This window comes from Oryctolagus cuniculus, chromosome 7 (assembly GCF_964237555.1).
Source record: "Oryctolagus cuniculus chromosome 7, mOryCun1.1, whole genome shotgun sequence".
Classification (NCBI taxonomy): domain Eukaryota; kingdom Metazoa; phylum Chordata; class Mammalia; order Lagomorpha; family Leporidae; genus Oryctolagus; species Oryctolagus cuniculus.
This window is the reverse complement of record NC_091438.1, coordinates 46576761-46597902: the sequence shown is the minus strand read 5'-3', so window position 1 is coordinate 46597902 and position 21142 is coordinate 46576761. Positions and strand designations below refer to the sequence as shown.

Genomic DNA, 21142 nt, shown 5'->3' with positions numbered 1-21142 from the left:
GGCCAGCTCCGAGGGCATATGAGTGTGGAGTCGCCCTTGGACTCGGACAGGCCCTAGGCTGGCTTTAACACTCTGCTGTCATTCCTGTCTTTAAATTCCCAACTTTTGAGCAAGAGGCCCTCATCATTTTTTTAAGATATATTTTATTATTTATATGAAAGTCAGAGTTACACAGAGAGAGAAGGAGAGGGAGGGAGGGAGGGAGAGAGAGAGAAAGTGAGAGAGAGAGAGAGAGAGAGAGAGGTCTTCCATCTGCTGGTTCACTCCCCAATTGGCCGCAATGACAGAAGCTGTGCAGATCCAAAACCAGGAGCCAGTAGCTTCTTCCGAGTCTCCCATGCGGGTACAGGGGCCCAAGGACTTGGGCCATCCTCTCCTGCTTTCCCAGGTCATAGACGAGAGCTCATCAAAAGTGGAGCAGCCAGGACTTGAACCAGCGCCCATATGGGATGCCGGCACTGCAGGTGGTGGTTTTACCTGCTACACCACAGCGCTGCCCCCCCTCAATATTTTCATTTTGCACTGAGCCACAAAGTATGCAGCTGGTCTTGTAAGTATGTGTGTTTATATATTTAATTTCATAAATGAGATTTTATTATACAAGCTCTTCTGCACTTGACTTCACTCTCTCTGTTTCCTTCCTTCCTTCCTTCCTTCCTTCCTTCCTTCCTTCCTTCCTTCCTTCCTTCCTTCCTTCCTTCCTCCTTCCTTTCAATTTATTTATTTGAAAGAGTTACAGAGAGAGAGGGAGAAAGATAGATCTTCTATCCACTGGTTCACTCCTCAGACAGCTGCAATGGCCTGGGCTGAGCCAGTCTGAAGCCAGGAGTCAGGAGTCAAGAACTTCATGCCCGCAGAGGAGACAGAGCAGAGTTCTCCCACGTGGGTACAGGGGTCCACTGCTTTCCCCAGGCCATTAGCAGGGAGATGGATCAGAAGCGGAGCAGCTGCGACATGAATTGGTGCCCATGTGGGATGGCAGCATTGCAGGCAGTGCCACAGTGCCAGCCACAACCAGGTTCTACTTCTTTTTTTTTTTTTTTAAGATTTATTTTATTTATTTGAAGAGCTACAGAGAGAGGTAGAGACAGAGATCCTCCATCCATCCAAATGGCTGCAACTGCCGGAGCTGAGCCAACCCAAAGCTAGGAGCCGGTATCTTTTTCTGGGTCTCCCATGTGAGGGCAGAGGCCCAAGGAGGTTAGCCATCCTCTACTGCCCTCCCAGGTGCACCAGCAGGGAGCTGGATTGGAAGTGGAGCAGCTGGAACTCGAATAAGCACATTGCATCACAGGGCCAGTCCCTAGGTTCTTCTTCTTTTTTAAAGGTTTATTTATTTGAAATTCAGAGTTATACAGAGAGAGGAGGAGCAGAGAGAGAAGTCTTCCATTTGCTGGTTCACTCCCCAATTGGCTGCAATGACTGGAGCTATGCTGATCTGAAGTCAGGAGCCAGGAGCTTCTTCTGGGTCTCCCACGTGGGTGCAGGGGCCCAAGGACTTGGGCCATCTTCTACTGCTTTCCCAGGCCATAGCAGAGAGCTGGATCGGAAGAGGAGCAGCCAGGACTGGAACCGGCGCCCATATGGAATACCGGCACTGCAGGTGGCAGCTTTACCTGCTATGCCACAGTACCAATCTTGGTTCTACTTCTTAAAGTTTCTTCCACTTTTCAAATCGCCACACTGGGGACCAGGCTTTGAACATGTAAACCACTGGAAGACACAGTCATCCAATTCATCATGCGATCCTTTGTTTATTTTCCTATTGCTTCTCTTTAGTGTTTATACAAATTAAAGAAATTAGTTCTTTGCTTATCTCATGAGTTATAAATATTATTCCTAACTTGTGAATCTTTTTACTTGTAGCATTTTTCACCTATACAGAAACAGAAACTTCTGGATGAAGGCTATTTTAACATTCAACCAACAGCAGTTAATGACAGCTTAGACATAGAGGACCTGGGAGAGGAAGACACCAAAGACAACCCCGGCATTTCTCTGCTTAGAGAATAATAATAGTGTTCTTACAGTTGAAGAATTATTTTGAATTTATAGGAAAGCTGCAAAGATAATCCAAAGGTTTCTCATATATCCCATGCTTAGTTTTCCCTAGGATTTTTTTTTAAAGATTTATTTATTTATTTATGTGAAAGGGAGAGAGAGAGAGAGAGAGATCAGGAGAGAGAGGTCTTCCATCTGCTGGCTTACTCCCCAAGTGCCTGCAACAACCAGGGCTAGGCCAAGCAAAAGCCAGGGGCCAGGAACTCCATTCAGGTCTCCCACATGGGTGCCAGGGACCCAAGTCTGTGCCACCACCGGTAACCTCCCGGGCGCATTAGCAGTTAGCTGGGTTGAAAGTGGAGACGGGGGTTAACGGCAGGTACGCTGATACGGGCTGCGAGTGTTCCATGCAGCGGCTTAACCCTCTGTGTCACAATGCCCATGCCTTCCCTCTTCCTGACTCCTTGTGTTCTTGTGGCACATTTATCACAGTTAATGAGCAATAGTGATATGTTATTATCAATACAGGCCATACTTGATCTGAGGTGGACATTGTGGCACAGCGGATAAGCTGAACATTGAGATGCCCACATTCCATACCAGAGAGGCTGGGTTTGAGTCCCACTTCTGCTTCAGATTCAGCGTCTTGCTAATACACACCCTGGGAGCCAGCAAATGATGGTTCAAGTACTTGGGTCTCTGCCACCCATGTGGGAGACTGGATGAATCTCCATGTTCCTGCTGTAGCCAGGCTCAGTCCTGGCTGTTGTTGGCACCTGGGGACTGAACCAGCAGATGGACAATCTCTTTCTGCTCTCTGTCTCTCTCTCTCTCTGTGCGTGTGTCTGCCTTTCTCTTCTTCTCTCTTTCTCATTCTGCTTTTCAAATAAATAGAAAGAAATAAAAGAAATAAAGCTCACACTTCACCAAATGCCCTTAATTTCTTGTCCTGGCCCAGGATCCTATCCAGGATGTCACATTATGTTTATTCATAATATCTTTTTAGGCTCCTATTTGCTGTGACCCTGAGTTTCCGCCTTTTATCATTGTTCTCACACATCAATTCACTAACGGGAGCAAAACCCTCTTTAAGCTGGCTATACCCAGGATACAGGGTCAGCAAATAGTTGGGTCTAGATCCCTATCCCATTCTTCCTGCTGCTTTAATCCTCTCTCTCTGAGGTCTCGGGCACCCTCCCCTCCCCAGCACATCCACCTGAGTGCCCTGCTCATTCCTTCTTCATCGTGGGACATCAACCCTGCAGTGGGAAGTCTTCCTTTGAAGTTGAAGGCCACTTTCTGAGCTTCTTTGCCAAAGGTTGAGATTACCTTCACAAATTGCCATAAACTTGCTTTATAATTATTTATTTTAATGAATAGTTTACCCTGTGTAGCTGGCAGGTGTTCTTAGGAGCAAGTCTCTGGCACAATTCCGAGCAAGGGGCGGTATCATCTAATATTGGTGAGCTCAAGGGGCTACAACAGGTAGAGAAGGTAGGCAGAGCGGAAAGACCTACTGTAGGGTATGAGAGCTGGTGCCCCTGGCCGGGGGGTGGGGTGGGAGTGGCTTAATGCCTGGTTCCTATGTCCTAAGTAAAGCTACAGGTGCAGAAATCCTGGGAGAGACTGAAAATACCACTTTGGTGCCCGGGTGAGGTCAGTGTGTAGAGAAGGGATGTGAGGGGTGTGTGCTTTTGGAGACGGCTGTAGAAAGTGGAGAGTGAATGAGCCACTGAAGGAGGAGAGGGCAGGGGAGAGAGGAGGAAAGAACTCTCCCGTGGGCAGGTGACAGGGAGGTGTTCCCACAGAAGACACAGAGCAGAGGGGAGAAACCCCAGGAGGAGAGAATGTGGAAACGCAGGGAACAGGGGCAGGAGAGACATGCAGTGGAAGGGGGCTGGGCTCAGTTTCTGAGTTCAAGTGCAGGGGTGAGACAAGCAAACTTGGAACCAATGAATGGAAACTGCCGGTGATGGCAAATAGGTGGGGCAGAAACAGGAGAGCAGCTACAAGTCGCAAAGGGATTAGATTCAGAGTCTGCGTGCATTGCAAGGGCAGAAGGAAAACAGCCCAGGTGTGCTTCCAGGAGGTGCCACTTCGTTTTTGCTTTTAGCAGCTTTCTTTCCACTACAACGTAAGCTCGCAAAAGCAGGAGTGATTACCGTTTTGTTTGACTTCTGCTATATCCCAAGAGTCCAGCACAGGGCCTGGCGCCTGGCAGGAATTTGATAAACGTTGCAAAGCAGTAGAGGAGAAGAATGAGAATTCGAGAAGAGGTGGGCTTTAGATAACAGCGGGATAAAGCGCCTCTTCCTCTCAGATCACAAGGAAGACGGAGCGGCTAGAGACAGGCAAGGAACTAAGGCTGTGGAGCTGGGGAGTCCTGGGCCACCAGGGTGGTTCCCAGAGGACGAACTGCAGAAGGCCAGGCCTGTGAGGGACCTGGGGGCGGGAAGCCCCTCCTGGTCCACACGGCACAGCCCAGGCTGCCAAGGGACACCAGTGGGGCTCCTTTCCCAGCCCTCTGCCATCCAGCTGGGCTCCGTGTACAATGGAGAAAGAGAAGTGACAATGTGGTGACATGATTGAAGTTAATGAGTTGCTGATCACCTGCCAAGTAGGTGGGAAAATTTTTTTTTTCTCTGCCCACTTTTTTGAAAAAATTTTTTGTGAATGACTCACCTTGTTTCATTCTCAGAGTACAGATTTGTGGGCTGAGGTCAAAACTCAGGGAGAACAGATCAGCTCTGCACCCCCACCACACCCCCAATTTCTGCTCCATGGATATGCTCATTATCTTGATTGTAACAAGGATTTCACAGATGCACACCTAAGTCAAAACTATCAAATTGTACACTTTACATTCATGCAGTTTCTTGCCTATCCATTTCATCTCAATATGGCTGCTTTCTAAAAGGAAGCAAAAAAGAATCTCATGCATAAAGTTTTTAAAATCACGGAGTTTGGATATGTATATATGTTTACGTGCATAAATAAACTTACCTAGCTCATCTTTACAGTCAAAGAGAAAGTCATTTTGAAGAAGATCAAATAATACTTTGGGAAAACAAAGGACCACTCAGGCAGACAGAATACAAAGAGTGTCATTGTAGAGGTTCTAGAACATACCAGGATAAACTAGCCACTTCCTAGCGAAGAGGAAGACGTCTTTGGTTAGCTGGGATGAGAATGCTGCGTGCTTTTTGTGATTTCTTATTTAGCGGGTTGAGGCTTCTGGAGATCGACCTTTCCTATCTCAATGTACAGAAGCCACTCCCTTTCACAGCCCAGGGAAGCAGGTGTTCTGCCGTTCTGCAGGCCCCAGGGTTCCTCCGGGTGTGCTACAGAACCTGGGAGGCACTACTACAACCCACCTGATGGAGGGACTAAGGGGGACTGGTGCTGTGGCACAGTGGGTTAAGGGGCTGTCTGCGGTGCCGGTGTCCCAAATGAGCTCTGGTTCAATCCCTGGCTACTGCACTTCCCATCCAGCTCCCTGCTAATGCACTTGGGAAAGCAGCAGAAGATGGCCCAAGTGCTTGGGTCCCTGCCACCCACATGGGAGACCCAGATGGAGTTCCAGGCTCCTGGCTTCAATTCCACTCAGCCCTGGCTATTGTGGCCATTTGGGGATGTTGTGGCTATTTTGGGGAATGAACTAGTAGATGAAAGACCTCTCTTTTCATCTTTTAAATAAATAAATAAGTTTTTTTAAAAAAAGGATCCAAAGCCTGGTTTCCTTATCCCTAGCACTCAGCAAGGAACCAGGCCCACTCTGTGCGAAGTCTAGTTTACTGAAGAGGTTTTGGGAATTGTTTCCAAAGGACTTCAATTTGAATGGCTTCAATTTGAATTGGTCTCTACCACTGGGCTTTAATTCCAGATAAAATGCATAAGACAGTGCTGGGTGCTGTTTTTAATCATACAAGGTTGACGTTCAGAAAGGCTGGCAACTGACAGCCCTAGGAGGGAGAAGCCAGTCAATATCTGCTTTGTAATGGGAATGGCTCTGGCTACCACAGTTCATTTATGTATGGAGAGAGTAAAAGACAACTGAGTACCTGAACTCACGATTCCCAGATGTGCCACAAACCTTCACAGAACCCTGGAGGAATGGAGTGAATGGAGTTTTTGGCTCAAAAAATGCCCCCTTGGGGCCGGCGTTGTGGCGTAGTGGGTAAAGCTTCTGCCTACAGTGCCAGCATCTCATATGGGTGCCGGTTCGAGTCCTGGTTGTTCCACTTCTGATCCAGCTCCCTGCTAATGTGTCTGAGAAGGAAAACAAGATGGCCCAAGTGCTTGGGCCCCTGCAACCAGATGGGAGGCCCAGAAGAAGCTCCTGGCTCCTGGATTCGGATTGGCCCGACTCTCCGGCTGTTGTAGCCATTTGAGGAGTGAACCAGTGGATGGAAGACCTCTCTCTCTCTCTCTCTCTCTCTCTCTCTCTTTCTCTGCCTCTCTGTAACTCTACCTTTCAAATTAATAAACACATCTTTATTTTTTTAAAAAAGAAGCAAAGTGGAATATTGAGTTTGTTTCTAGCTAGACATCTGCATGATCTAATGAGTTGCCTGCCTATGATTGGCTGAAACCTAATGGTTTTGATGTGCTTGCATACTAAGTTACATTGCAGTTTGTCACACAGGAATTCCAAAGTACAGCCTCAGGCTAATGGCTCCTGAACATCTAATTTCACAGTGCTGTGCTGTCTTTGATGATGGAAGGGACCATGAGCCAAGGAATGCAGATGGCTTCTGAAAGCCAGAAAAGGCAAGGAAACACATTCTCTCCTAGAGCTTCCAGAAGAAGCCCTGCTGACAATTTCGTTTTAGGATTCCCAACCTTCATAACTGTAAAATGATAAATTCATACTGTTTTAATCACTGAATGTGTGACAATTGGTCACTTAAGTCACTGGGAGTGTGCCCCCCAAAGGCAGTTCTTGGTAGTGCACCGCCTTCAGAGCCAAAGCCTGCGCAGCGCTGCGAGACTTTGAATCTCCAAAACTGTGAGCTAAATAAACTTTTCTTTCTTTCATAAGTACCTTGTCTCAGGAGAAGTTGACTAATACAAGAGTATTTCATGGCCGGCGCGGTGGCTTATTTGGCTAATCCTCTGCCTGCGGCGCTGGCACCCTGGGTTCTAGTCCCAGTTGGGGCGCCGGATTCTGTCCCGGTTGCTCCTCTTCCAGTCCAGCTCTCTGCTGTGGCCCGGGAAGGCAGTGGAGGATGGCCCAACCCTGCACCTGCATGGGAGACCAGGAGGAAGCACCTGGCTCCTGGGTTCGGATCGGCGCAGCACGCCACCCATAGTGGCCACTTGGAGGGGGGGGGACTAACAAAAAGGAAGACCTTTCTCTCTGTCTCTTTCTCTCTCACTGTCTTAAATCTTCCTGTCAAAAAAAAAAAAAAAAAAAGTATTTCAAGGTGTAGCTGTGGTGTAGCGAGTAAAGCCGCTGTCTGCAGAGCCGGCATCCCATATGGGTGCTGGTTCGAGTCCCGGCTGCTCCGCTTCCATTCCAGCTCCCTGCTAATGGCCTGGGAATGCAGCTGAGGATGGCCCAAATCCTTGGACTTCTGGGAGACCAGGAAGAAATTCCTAGCTCCTGCCTCCTTGCTCTGGATCAGCTCAGCTCTGGCAGTTGTGGCCATTTGGGGAGTGGGCCAGCGGATGGAACACCTCTCTCTCTCTGTGTCTCTACCTCTCTCTGTAACTCTTTCAAATAAATAAAAAATAAATGTTAAAAAAAAATGGGAAATGGAATTCAGAAAGTTTATTTTGGTGCAAAAATTTATCAAATGAAATTTTAAATTTTTCTTAACATTTATTTATTTTGAAAGTCAGATTTACAGAGAGAACAAGAGAAAAAGAGAAATCTTCCATCGCTAGATCACTCCCCAGAGGGTTGCAATAGCCAGTGCTGGGCCAGACCAAAGTCAGCATCCAGGAGCCTCATCTTGGTTTCCCACATGGGTGGCAGGGGCTCAGCACTTGGGTATTTTCCACTGCTTTTGCCAGGCCGTTAGTAAGGAGTTGGATTGGAAGTGGAGCAGCTGGGACTCAAACGGTGCTCACAGGAGATGCTGGCATCACGGGCAGCAGCTTTACCCACTGTGCCAAAATCCCAGCCCCCCAATTTTTTGATTCTTTAAAATGTTTGTGAAAAGTGAGTATTATGAAAAAAAAAACAGGCATGGTTTTCAAAATTTGTTGCACTGAAATAAACTTATCTTTCATTTTCCCATTAATTTAAAAAAATACTTTTATTTATTTATTTTCATTTTATTTGAAAGGCAGGAGAGAGAGAGAGAATCTTTTGCCTGCTGGTTCACTCCCCAATACCACAACAGCCAGGGCTGGGCCAGGTCAAAGCCAAGAGCCTGGAATCCAACCCAGGTATCCCATGTGGGTGGCAGTGACCCATGTAGTTGAGTCATCATCTGCTGCCTCCCAGGGTGCATATTAGCAGGAAGCTGAACCAGAAGCGAAGGTGGGACTCGAACCAGGAACTCCACCAATATGAGATGACGGCACCTCAAGGAGCAGCCACCCTTTTTCACGAACTCTGAAGTTCCCTTGTATCCCTTTATTTAGGAGCTCAAAGTGCCCAAGTGGTAGCCATAGCGTGTAATTTAGTTTGCTACCGTTGCTGGAAAGAACATGGTCCTTTGGGGATCAGAACTTCTAGCTGCAGAGCCAAGAGTGGCAGGACCAGGAGGCATGAATCCCCCAGCGGGTCCCTGGGAGGGGTGGTAGGAGAGCCCACCCCTCCTGCTCCAGGTCCCACGCAGAGCTGGCAGGCTTCTGTGCTACCGATTGGATAGCAGAGTTTCCAGGCTAGAAAATGCTGCCCCCAGAGCCTGAACTCTGATCCCTTCTTTGTGGCAATTTTGATTTTACTTTGGAAAGAACGTCCAGGTCTTAAACGCTGGACCCCTAAGAACGTCGCTGATGCGGAAGTCCCCTGAACCTCAGAGAGTGTCTTCCGCGCTGTGCAGGATGTGTTTTACCAAGGTCTCTAGCGTGCTGGCCACTCTTGCTCATCTTGACTGATCCGTGTGACCTCATCGATGATGGATCAAAGTGATGTGTGGCAGGATGCCCCGTCCAGATTGCTTCAGACAGACAAGGTGGGCCTGCCGTCACTAGACGTGGGCCAGGACGGTGCTTATTACCTGGCCTTCCAAAGTTTCCCCTCTGACAGGGGAGCGGAGAGGAGGACACTTGGATCTCCAGGGATCAGTGTCGATTCAGAACCCGTGTCCAACATTCCTGCTTGTCTGGGCACAGTCACCTGAGGCTGTCAGTCACCTCAATGATTTTTTTTTTTTTTTTTTTTAGCTGGGACCTCCTTGCTTGGGTTCCTGCTCATCCGAGCATACATTCTTTAGATTACATACACTCGGCAGCCTCCTTGTTTTGAGGTCCATCTATTTTCCCGGAGGAATGTTCTGTTAACTATATTCTCTCTTTGAGTCAAGACTCCTTGACCACCACTGTGCCATTTTCCAGTCGCTACGACAATTCTAACTCCCTCCCCAGATCTCTGGCAATGAAATGCTGCCATTGGCCTCCATTGCTACGGGACCCCACCACCTGCTGTAAAGGAACCACACCTGTGACAGCGACTCTTCCCACGGGCTCTGGCTTGCAGAAGCAAGCAAGCCACGGCTGGGCTTCACGATACGCCTCTATCCAGCACATTCCTGATGGCCTTGGTGAATGGGGCTCCTTTGGGCCTCTGACCCCCTAGTATTGAGTCCAGCCTGCCCACTTCACTCAGCCATCGATGCTTTCTCTCCCCCGTCCACCTGCCATGACAATTCAAGCATTCGACCTTCGCTCAGCGAGGATTATCTTTCCTCCATGCTTGTAGGAGTCACTGGAACAAGCCCTTACCAGGAAGTTAACCTCCGTGCCAAGAAAGTGGCCCCCAAGTCAATGCAGTCTGCCTCATTCACTCCTGTGCTTTAGTCCCTTGATTAGATATCATCAAAATCCAACCTCATGGGTACTCCCGGCTCTAATCACCGCATGTTGGCAAGTTCTTGCAGACAGGCGGGGGGTGTACTTCCTTTCCTCCTTTCTCAGGCCGGCTTGTTCTTGCTGGACTGTGCTGTGCTTAATCTTAACGCAGATACTGTCAGGAGATTCTGGGTGGGGAAGGACCGTGCCTTTCCACATGGAAGGCATGTTGGCTCTTAACAAGGAGCCGTGGGCTCCCTCCCAAGACTCTGAGGGTTCAGTGAGTGTAGGGAGCCAAAAGCTTTGGGGCCAGCCACCCAGCTATCTCTACTCTGTGTGTCAGGGTCCCAGGTTTTCCCAGTCTGAGCCCTGACCTTGGTTGCAGATCTGCATCTGGGGTTTGGGCTTCAGCACTTTTGCTTCCCCACTGCTGCAGATAAGGGCCTCTTTGTAAGCCCTCGAAGAGCCCTCTGGCCGTCACTGTTAATTTTCAGTGTTGGTTAACTGTGCTCAGCTTTTCATTATCTCTTGACAGGGCTCAATGCAACTTAATAACAGCCAGCCAATTCCATTGTTCCTGTATTCACCGAGTTCCTCTGTCTACCCCACATGCCTGAATCTTTGTACCATAGGCACATCCTCTCACTCTGCTGCCGGTGGAAGTTTTAGCGACTGGGCCACCACCTTGTCCCACAGACTATCTGTAGCCCACACTATCCAGGGGGGATTTTTATTGCTGGGGATGCAGCTTTGAAACCCCATTTTACTGCCCATTTTTTCAGACCTCTCCTAGAACCAACAGAGTCAGCTCCAAGTTAGGAGGGCAGGAGGCGTATTGGATGTTAACAGTTGTGGAAGATAAAGAGGAAGGAAGCAGGAATGGACAGAGACAGCCTTTGGATGGCGGTACAGATATGATACCTTAGAAAGGAAAGGAGTTAGGAAGCAAAACTTGACACAGAACTTCGGGCCATGATGCATATCCACCCAAGTTGCAATGTGTCCAGCGGAGAATTCCAGAGCAAAGACGCATGCAGAGTCCCCAGCAGTGGGCAGAAACAGTGGCCAGGCCATTTCTAATGCCCACACTGTGCCCAGGCATTGGCTAGGGGCTGTCCAGGTGGCCTTATCTCTGGCACTAGTGGATCCAAAGGCGCCATAGCTGGAGGCTGACAGCGACCTGCATTCCTGCTGCTGAATGGCTGATGCTTTAGATAAAGAACCTAAACAAATCAGGCAGGCAGTGGCTTCTGCCAGAACTGCCACAGGAGGCTGTGGAGCCACTGAGAACTGGAGGCATCTTGGGGCTTTGGGAATCTGTGTACGGGTTTTAGCTGCCAAGCTTCTGTCTCCTTGGCTGATGAGGGAAAGCGAGGCGGGAAGTGGAATCAGCTGTTATTTGGGTGTGCAGAAGAGAGCTGGCTCTCTCCCCTCTGGCAGTTCAACAACTCAGGAGAAGAAACTACTCGGATGGGATCTGTTTCTTTTAATTTCCCTGGAGATGGGAATACGTGGCCTTTCTTGCCCCGTTCTTTTTCTTTCAAAGGACACCCTTGTTTTGAATGTGTCCTGGAGACTTTGGACACGCTGAGATTTAGCTGCTCCCAGCAGTAGAGGTGGGCTGCGGGGGAATCACGGGCTGTAGGGTGCAGGGCAGCACAAGGAGCTCCTTGGCAGGGAGTGAATCTGATCAGGACTGGACAGAGTCGCTGGAATCCTTTGTCCCAGACAGCTGCCCTGTTATGCACCAGATAAGGTTGCTCTCATTCATGTTCCCAGCCGATGATAAAGGCAGGAACTGAAAGACAGAACATGACTGTTTTTTTTTTTTTTCTTCTCTCCAAGAAGTCCAAAGGAAACAATATATTTGTGAAATTTGGGATCATCTTCTTAATTCTCAGGGGAAACTGAGCGCCAGAGATTTTGGAAGACTTAGCCAGGAGCACAACCTCTCTAGAAATAAAATCAGAACAGAGGCCCCTGGGTTCCTGACTCGGCGCTTGGCCTCAGGGATGTCCACTCAACGTCGCCAAGGCTCTGCCTGCCCAGGTGGATGGAGCAAGAGGTGAAGAACACAGATCAGACAGAAGGAAATACCTGCGGCGACTCTTGGAGATCCTGAACCCTGTGTCTGAAAGTCCAGAAAGTGAGTCACTACGGCGACCATCCCTTGTCGTCTTCCCTTACCATGCACACAACATAAATTCTACTCAACCGGGAAAGGCCCCAAGCGTTGGTATAATTACACATCATTATTGGTATGAAGGAGCCAAGGATTTGTGAGCACAGCTCAAGAGAGAAAGGACGAGTGATGCACTAAACAGGTGCCGGGGCGCTGCTCCCTGGTATCCCCCTCTCTGCCACCACCTCCATCAAACCTGGCTGTTGCATTTATTATACACACCTAGATTAATCTTCGGAAGTACTGCCTCTTTCTTGTTCAAAAACCTTAACTATCTCTCCATTACCTGCTGATAAAGCAGTCATTTCTTATCTTGATATTCAAAGTCTTATGAGGTCCACCCCAGAACTTTCATCTGATTTCTCTTTGCTCCATCTGTAGCCTCACCTCTCTGGTCCCTTTCTGCCCCAGGGCCTTTCCACGGCTTCTTGTTCTCTTTCCTCTACCTGTTTTGTCCGGGTCTAGATTAGATGCTGCTCTATTCTAGTTGAAAGGGAGACTCTCCCGTGAAAAGTTCATTTTGCCGTTCTTCGGATGTTTATCATATCTTTCCTTAGGTGTGTACAGATTTCCAGCATTTCTAGCCTTGTTTACAAATTCTATAGCCTCAAAGAGAGGGAGAATCAGTCTTCTCTTTGGCAAGTCCAGCAGTCTGGCGAACCAGTTATCTGACTCCACTTCTCCAAGTCTCACTGCTTCACACCTGCTCTTCCAACTTACGTTGCCAGGCCAAAGCCAGAAGCCAGGAGTTTCATAAGGTCTCCCACATAGGTGTCAGGGGGCGAAGGCTCTGGGCCATCTTCCACTGCTTTCCCAGGAACATTGGCGGGGAGCTGAATCAGAAGTGGAGCAGCCAGGACTTGAACCAGTGCCCATATGAGATGCTGGTGTTATAGGTGGTGGCTTAACCCACTATGCCACAATTCTGGCCCCTCTTATTTCTTGAATATTGTACAATTTTTCTGTTTCTTCTCAAAACATAATTAAGTCTCTCCTTTAAAAAAAAAAAGATTTATTTATTTGAAAGGCAGAGTTACAGAGAGGCAGAGGGAGGGAGGGAGAGAGAGAGAGAGAGAAAGTCTTCCATCTGCTGGTTCACTCCCCAGATGGCCACAACAGCCGGAGCTGTGCCAATCTGAAGGCAGGAGCCAGGAGCCAGGAGCTTCTTCCAGGTCTCCCACACGGGTGCAGGAGCCCAAAGATTTGGCCATCTTTCACTGCTTTCCCAGGCCATAGCATAGAGCTGGATTGGAAGTGGAACAGCCACGACTGGAACTGGTGCCCATATGGGATGCTGGCATTACATGTGACAGCTTTACCTGCTACGCCACAGCACTGACCTCAAGTCTCTCCTTAACACAAAACAAATGGCGCCAGCACTGTGGTGGGCGCCAGTTCAAAACACAAACTTCTTTTTTCTTTCATTCTATTTTAAGTCAAGGTACCCTCTCCCCTTCTTCTTTACTTTAAAAAGATTTATTGATTTGAAAGGCAGAGGTACACAGAGAGAGAGAAAGAAAGAGAGAGAGAGATGGATCTTCCATCTACTGGTTCACTCCTCAAATGTCTACAATAGTTGGGTCTGGACCAGGCCTAAGCCGGGAACGAGGAATTCTTTTTTTTTTTTTTTTTAATTTTTTATTTTTATTTTTTGACAGGCAGAGTGAACAGTGATAAAGAGAGACAGAGAGAAAGGTCTTTCTTTTTCCATTGGTTCACCCCCCAATGGCCGCTGCAGCAGGCGCACTGAGGCCAGCGCACTGTGCTGATCTGTAGCCAGGAGCCAGGTGCTTCTCCTGATCTCCCTTGCGGGTGCAGGGCCCAAGCACTTGGGCCATCTTCCACTGCACTCCAGGGCCACAGCAGAGAGCTGGACAGGAAGAGGATCAACCGGGACAGAATCTGGTGCCCTGACCGGGACTAGAACCCGGTGTGCCGGCGCCGCAGGCGGAGGATTAGCCTAGTGAGCCGCTGCAACCGCCAGGAGCCAGGAATTCTATCCCAGTCTCCCATGTGGGTAGCAGGGGTCCAGGTAATCCATCTTCTGCTGCATTTCCAGGCACATTAGCAGGGAGCTTGATTGGAAGTGGAGCAGCTGGGACTCCAACCAGTGCTCTAATAGGGGATGCTGGCACAGCACGGGGTGGAGGATTAACCCACTGTGCCTGGCACCCGCCCTCAACTTCCCCTTTATGGATGTGCATGTTTGATCACAGTCTGAGTTGAGAGCTTCCCACCGTGCTGAAACTGACGTCTGGAAGATCGGCCATAACTCCCAAATGCCCAGTTGCAGCCCGTTCTCCTTGCACACCTCTCTTCTGGGCGCTTTCCCACCTGAGTCTCTGAATACTCATCACTAGTCCTACTATCACTACTCACACTTTGTATTTTGGTCCTCTTTGCAGACTTTCACTTTCATGAAGATGATTTTTAACTGTTTCTAGCCCTGACTTCTCTTCTAAGCTTCATTTCCAGTTGTTTGGTAGTTGTGTGTGTGTGTGTATGGGTATCCCACATACTTTTCCAAGATGGTAAATTCCAAAGTTATTTATCATATTCTTCCTCTTCTGGGTCCTCCCCAAATTCCTTTTGTCTCCATTCTTTTTGTTGTTGTTGTTGCTGCTGCTGTTCTTTTAAAATTTATTTGAAAGGCAGAGAGAGAGATAGAAGGGAGGAAAAGAGAGATCTTCCATCTGCTGGTTCACTCACAACCCTGGGTTGCAGGAACTCAAGTGCTTGAGCCATTACCTGCTGCCTTCCAGGGTGTGTATTAGCGGATGCTGGATCAGAAACAGACATTTTCCCCAGTCATTTGATCTGTCACTCTGATAGGGGATATGAACAACCTAAGCAGTGGCTTAACCTGCTGCACCACAATGCCCACCCCTCTTACTTTTTCAGTCTCAGCCAGCAGCATCAATTTCAGTTATTTTCTTTAAATGTGCTTTTTTAAAAAACTTTTTTCATTTCATTTGAAAGGCAGAGAAAGCGTGTGTGTGTGTGTGTGTGTGTGTGTGTCAGAGAGTGAGGGAATTTTTCATCTACTGGTCCACTCCTCCAAATGCCTACAACAGCCAGGGCTGAGCCGTGCCAGGACCAGGAGCCTGGAACTCCATCCAGGCCTCCCATGTGGCAGGGACCTGAGTACACACCCTCCCAGGGTATGCAACAGGAAGCTAGCCAGGAGCAGGGTAGGAGCTGGGACTTGAACCCAGGCAATCTGAGTACCTTAACCACTGTGCCAGATGCCTGCCCTCAGTTATGTTTTAGTAGGTGATCTTGAGAGACAGTTTCAGTAGAGTTGTTAGTGGTAGTGGAGAACCTTGCAAAGCCTTCAGGAAAGAATTGTGGGTCAGGAACTTGGCTTTAGATTTCAGCCCTTTGATGAAACCTCTCATATGTCACAAAATAAAAACACTCTCTTGAATGCATACCAATATTATTTATTTCTTATTTCTGGATATTGTGTTTATTCTAATGTTCTGCTTTTACAGTATTTATAAACCAGCCAATTTTGCCAAACTGTAACATTTAAGGAGGGGGATCACTTTTCTCTCTCTCTCTCTCTCTCAAAAAGATTTATTTATTTATTTATTTGAGAGGTAGAGTTACAGACAGTGAGAGGGAGAGACAGGTCTTCCTTCCATTGGTTCACTCCCCAAATGGCTGCAACGGTCGGAGCCACGGCGCTGGCCCCTCTCTTTTGAACTCTGGAAAGAGCCCACAATGTCACCTGTGCCTCATGACGTCCCTCTCCGACAGAGTGCTTCCTTGATTAAAGGATGACTAAGAGGTGATTCAGAGACTCCAGGTTTTCCTTGTAACCTAAGTTCAGTGTGTGGGTAACCACCCAACTCTGCATTTACTACCTGTACACTAACTACCCTGATTATCAAGGTGTTACCTAGGAGAATCCAGACGCTTCCACTTTTCCAATGTCTGGCTCAAGTCAACAACCTCACATTAAAAAACAAAACAAACAAAAAACCCAAGAACCTCCAGCGACTCTCTTTATGAAACCATTCCAGGGGTCTGCAGGCAGACACCATGCGGGCGGGCACGTCCTCTTCTGCTGTCCCCACCCCCCCAGGCCGCTGCTGCTTGGATGGCTCCATTCCTTACCTAAGGCCTCCTCTGGAACGCAGGCTGGACTTTGCCCCGGGGACCCACACCTAGCTTCTGAGGGCTCAGGGGAAGAGGAAGGAAGGAATGGGTTCTGGCGGAGTCACTGGACTGTCGGCTGCCTCAGATACAACGTAAATACCTGTGGAACAAATAAGCAAGCGCCATAGCCAGGAGCCCGCCACCTACGCTAAGTCTGTCTCCTTTCAGCCTCCGCAGCGGTTTACACCAGGAAGTAAGCGTGTAGGTTAACTGCGTCTGGAATTGGAAGAGCACCCCGGATTTCATCGTGGGAGCAGGGAGCAATATCCCTGCCCCTTGAGAGGCTAATTCCAGGTGGATTTACCATCTGGGGTTGAGTCCCCTTTCGTGTAACACGAAGGCCATTTCCAATTCATGTAAATTTACAGCCCTGATTCCCAGTGTTCATTCACGAATATCAGGCACCAGAGCCTGCTGTAGGCGACTGGGAGAAAGCAGCGAACAAAACACAGGACTCCTGCCGTATCCCCCCTCGTATAAGGGGGAGCTTATCCTAGGAGAGAAGCCATGCAAGTTGGAAGGTGATAAATTACACAGAAAAAGGTGTCAGGCTGGAGAACGACTGTGGAAGCCAGGAGACGGAAAGAGCGTCAGCGATGGGGCTCGGGCTCTGGCAGGGGACAGGGAGCCGAGCCAGGCGGCGGAGGCTCAGACATCGGGGACAGCTCCCGAAGAACACCCGGGGCGACGTGGAGGTAGGGGGAGGGCAGGAAGGGCGCCGGGGCCATCTCCCTGCCGAGCCCAGGAGATGCTCCGCCCGCGGCTTCAGGCCCGGGCCGGGGGGCGCCCGGGGGGCTGTCAAACCTACGCCCCCAAAATGGCCTCCGATACCCCTCGCCGCCCTGCCCCGCCCCGCCCCGAGCCCGCCGGTCCACGTGACCCGGCCTGCCCCTCCCGGCCACTCGGGCTCGCGACCCCGGGTCCGGGTCTCCGCGGCGGCGGCCCCGCCCCCCGCAGAAGAGCCGACCAACCGGAGGCAGGGTTGGGCGGGGCGGGCGGTGACGGCCAATGGGGGTGGAGCTCGGGAGGGGAGTAACAGGTTGGTGGGAGGGGGAGAAAGGAGGGAACGCGGAGGGACAGAGAGGGAGGGCCCCAGAGAGGCGCGTGCAGCTCTGCCCAAGCCAGAGCCCGAACCGGGAGCGCGAGCCCGGGAGCGCCGAGCCCGCCCGGGGTGAGTGAACTGGGTGGGGGCCAGGGTCCCTGGGAGGCACACGGACTCCTCGAGGGGCGGGGGGCGGGAAGATCAGAATCCCCCGCTCCGGGGCACAGGTGCGGAGTTGGAAAGGGGAGGAGGGGGGAGATCGGAGGACGGTGGCAGTCCTGCACGAGACCTGGCCCCTACTCGGCGGTGCCAGACGCAGGTGGCTGGGAAGATGCCAAGCAAGCTGCACCTGAAGCCGAGGCCGTTCCTAGGGCAGGAAAGCGTTTCGGGGCCAGGATGTCCCTGGAGGTCAGACACCAGCCCTGGGGGCAGAATTTCTCGTGGAGAGCACGAGGTGGGGGCGAGGAGCTAGTCCCAGGGGGAGGAGGGAGCTGCTGCCCGAGGTTGGGGAGGTGGGGCATCCGCAGGTGCTGTTTTCCCGAGGTTCACAGCTGGCTGCCACCTCCCTCTGGCTTTGAGATGGCTCGGACTTGTGGGATCTTATTCTGACTGTTTACAGGTGAAGGTGATTGCTAGTAAGGGACATTGAGAAGCAGAACAAGCGGGCACCCCCCCCCAACTCTTCCCTAGGTGGTAAGCTAAGGCTTTCGTTTCCGTCCTTTGCTTTCATGCCAGGGGGAATTTTTCCAGAGAGAGCAAGCCCACTCGCTCCCCAAGAGAGGAAGCGCAGATCCCTGGACCTACAGAGTATCTAGAATTACTTCTCCCGAGACCTCTTTCTCGTGCGGGTGTCAAACTCTTCATCCAAGCACATGTATTTTCTTCTTTGGTTCTGGATGGGGAACACTGGGTGAAGTCTGGGAGCCCAGTCAATTTCCTGGATGTCTCCCAGAATCCCTGTGATTCCCTGAAACCCCTGCAGGCATGCCTGACTCCTGGTCCATGATGGCTGTCAGCCTGGTAGCAGGTGCTTTGATGCCCAACGGAGACAGGATTCCTCCAGAGACCCGAGACTAGGGGAATTACACCTCCAAATCCTTGGGCCAGGTGACAGGTGCACACTGGGGCCCAGACAAGCCCTCTGAGGCAAATTTCCTTGCCTTAGGCAGTGAGGGAACTGGAGCCAGCCTCAGCTTGGCCCCTTTGATGCCCTGCTGAGGAAAGTTGCTGTAATTGGGAAATAATTAGCAAGTGCTCTGTTTGTAGACAGGTTGCCGACACGTGCCTCCGTGCCTCTTCTTTCATCCTGGGTATTTGGGAGTGTGTGTATGTGTGTGTGTGTGTGTGGGGGGCTGATTTGGGGGCCAGCTAATCTAGAGATTTGCCGCCCTTAAGAGGATTCTGGCTTCCTAGAATGCTTCCTGCACTTCCCAGGCTGGCCCGCATGCCATTACCCTGGTGGGCGGTGGGCGGTGGGCGGTGGGCGGTGGGGGTGGAAGGGTGGTAGGACTGCAGCTCCTCTGGTCAGGGAAGGGAGAACTGAAGTCCAGGGAAGCGGCCAGGGGAAGTGTGGGATCAGGAATGCGACTTTGGGACCTTGGGAGGAGGGGGAGAGAGAGACAAAGTCTTCCTGTCACACACTGCCTGTCACTCAGCAGCCTCTTTGTATAGCAGCCACTCCTGCCCGTTCCCTCCTACCTTGTGCCTCCTCCTTCGGACTTGGCGTTGGCATCCAGGCTGCACGGAGGCCCTGCCCATGGTCTTGTCCCTGGGCCTCCCCTGTGGTGTGGAATTCTCTGATCGGCTTTTCTGGCTGCCAGAGTTGTCTCCCCGGTCCTCCCCTTCCCCTTGCTTCTCAAACCAGTCCAGCCAGTTTGCGGGGGCCCAGTTCCTCATTGTTTCTCTCCCCACTGGCCAAGCCGCTCTAGCCTGGCTCTCAGGTTTCTGCTTTTTCGGACCTGGCCAGGAGTCCACTTGGGGGGGTTTTCTTGGAACCAGGGGACCCGTCTTACCTATGTGACTCTTTGGGAGGAAGAGGGAGCCATGTGATCAAGGTCACAGAGCGTCCTTTTCTAACTTGACCATTTGCTTTTCCCGCTGCCTCCGAGGGGATTCTAGTCTCTCTCCCTCTGCTTCTCCCGTTTTCCAAATCTGCCAGTTATTCAACATCTAGCATATTTTTGCCCGGCCCTGCTGCTTATCTTTCTTAACTCCACACACTCGAAACCACCCCACCCCCGCTTCCTCCTAGAAGTCCAGGGACCCTGTCACTCCTAGTTGGAAGCCAGATGCATATGGCTGGGCCAGAGGTGATGGAATTGGGGCAGGGCAGGCTAATGAGTAACTCGGGGAGAAGTGGCTGTCTGGCACAGGGGCAGAGTCTCCTCCCCCTCCTTGCTGGCACAGGCAGACAGCTGAAGCGGAGTTACCTTGTGCCCCGGGCTCTTCCCAGAGTACAGACGGTGGGAAGAGCCCTGGGCATGGGCCAAGGAGGCAAAAGCAGGCCGAGACATCTGGTGGGAGCCCAGGCCCCTGGACTCTGTGTTGCCTGGTGCTGGATTGCTGTTTACCTGCCTCTGAGGGCTTACGCAAGACCTTGGAGCTGCCCTGCCCCCTCGGCCCCGCCCCACTGTCCTCTGTAACTGAAGGCGGGTAGGTTTCGGGTTTTCCGTGTTGAATCATTTAGAACTCTGCTTTCCGACTCACCCCCATGGATCCCTTCAGCCCTCCTGGCCCCTGACCCACAGGTCCTGGGACTGAAGGTGATTGAGGCTGGGGAGTCGCTTGGGCCCAGAGGAGCGCTTGGTGGTGCCTCCCAACGACTGGGCACTCTGATCCAAGATGCACTGTGCACCGTGCTGGGTTTAGGCTGGGAACGCCTTGACCTGGATCTGGAAGACCTGCAGAAGCACTGACAGAGGAGAGCTGTGCCAGGGAGAAATCACGACTCCTGAGAGCCCCCCTCACCCGCCAGGCACATCTGGTTCTGAGAGATCATGGCTGCTTCGTGCAGGGAGCCCAGGCCAGGATCAGGACCTGCAGCTGGGGTGTGGGGCAAGTGGCTGCGAGGGTTTCTTGGGCGAATCTGCGTATTGTGTGCATCTGCCTTGGCTCAGGACACAACCCCCAATGAGTATTGACATCTATCAGGTGGCAGGTGCTGGGGACACCATGATTGGGGAGTAGCCATGGTCTTGGCCCTCCATGAGCTTATAATCTAGTGGGAGAGGCAGACAGGAAGCAAATAAGCACGGGACAGAGTGAGGGTCATAGAACATGGATCTGGGAGGCTGTTGCGTGAGGTTGGCCCTAGGCTGTGGGAGCAGGTAGTCAAGGAGGGCTTCTCCGAGGAGGTGACTTCCTTCTCTGGAGAAGGTGAAGCCAGGCAGCTCCGTTGGCAGGACTAGCGTGTGTGAAGGGTAGCGATTGCTGTCAGCTTGGTGACAGCCACACTCCGCCAGGTGCTTTCGTGCAGGCTATCTTGTCATTTCCCATTTTTATTCAAGTGGAACCCATGTACAATCATGTGAAGTCGAAAGTGAACCAGTAGACAGTGTTGCCACTCGGTACACACTGTCATTGCTTATGGTCTGACTCACAGGTGCTCACGTGGGAGATGTTGCGCTCATTTCACAGATGAGAACGTTGAGGCTCAGCAAAGTTTTTCCCCCCGTGCAGAGCAAAGCTAGGGTTTTCCAAGCCTGACCCTGAGCTCTGGTCCGGTGCCTTTTCTACCAGGTGTGTGGTTTGGAGAACTGCTTTACCCCCTGCCTTCACAACCCTTCTAA

At 50.9% G+C, this 21142-nt stretch overlaps 1 protein-coding gene across 1 annotated transcript in view; it reads left to right on the top strand.

The window, feature by feature from the left end:
• The first annotated feature begins 17352 nt into the window (after positions 1-17352).
• Positions 17353-21142, top strand: part of CGN (cingulin) — a 28469-nt gene continuing 24679 nt past the window's right edge. The window contains exon 1 of the mRNA XM_008264044.4: positions 17353-17483. The gene's annotated coding sequence lies outside the window, so the exon portion shown is untranslated. The remainder of the gene's footprint in view (positions 17484-21142) is intronic.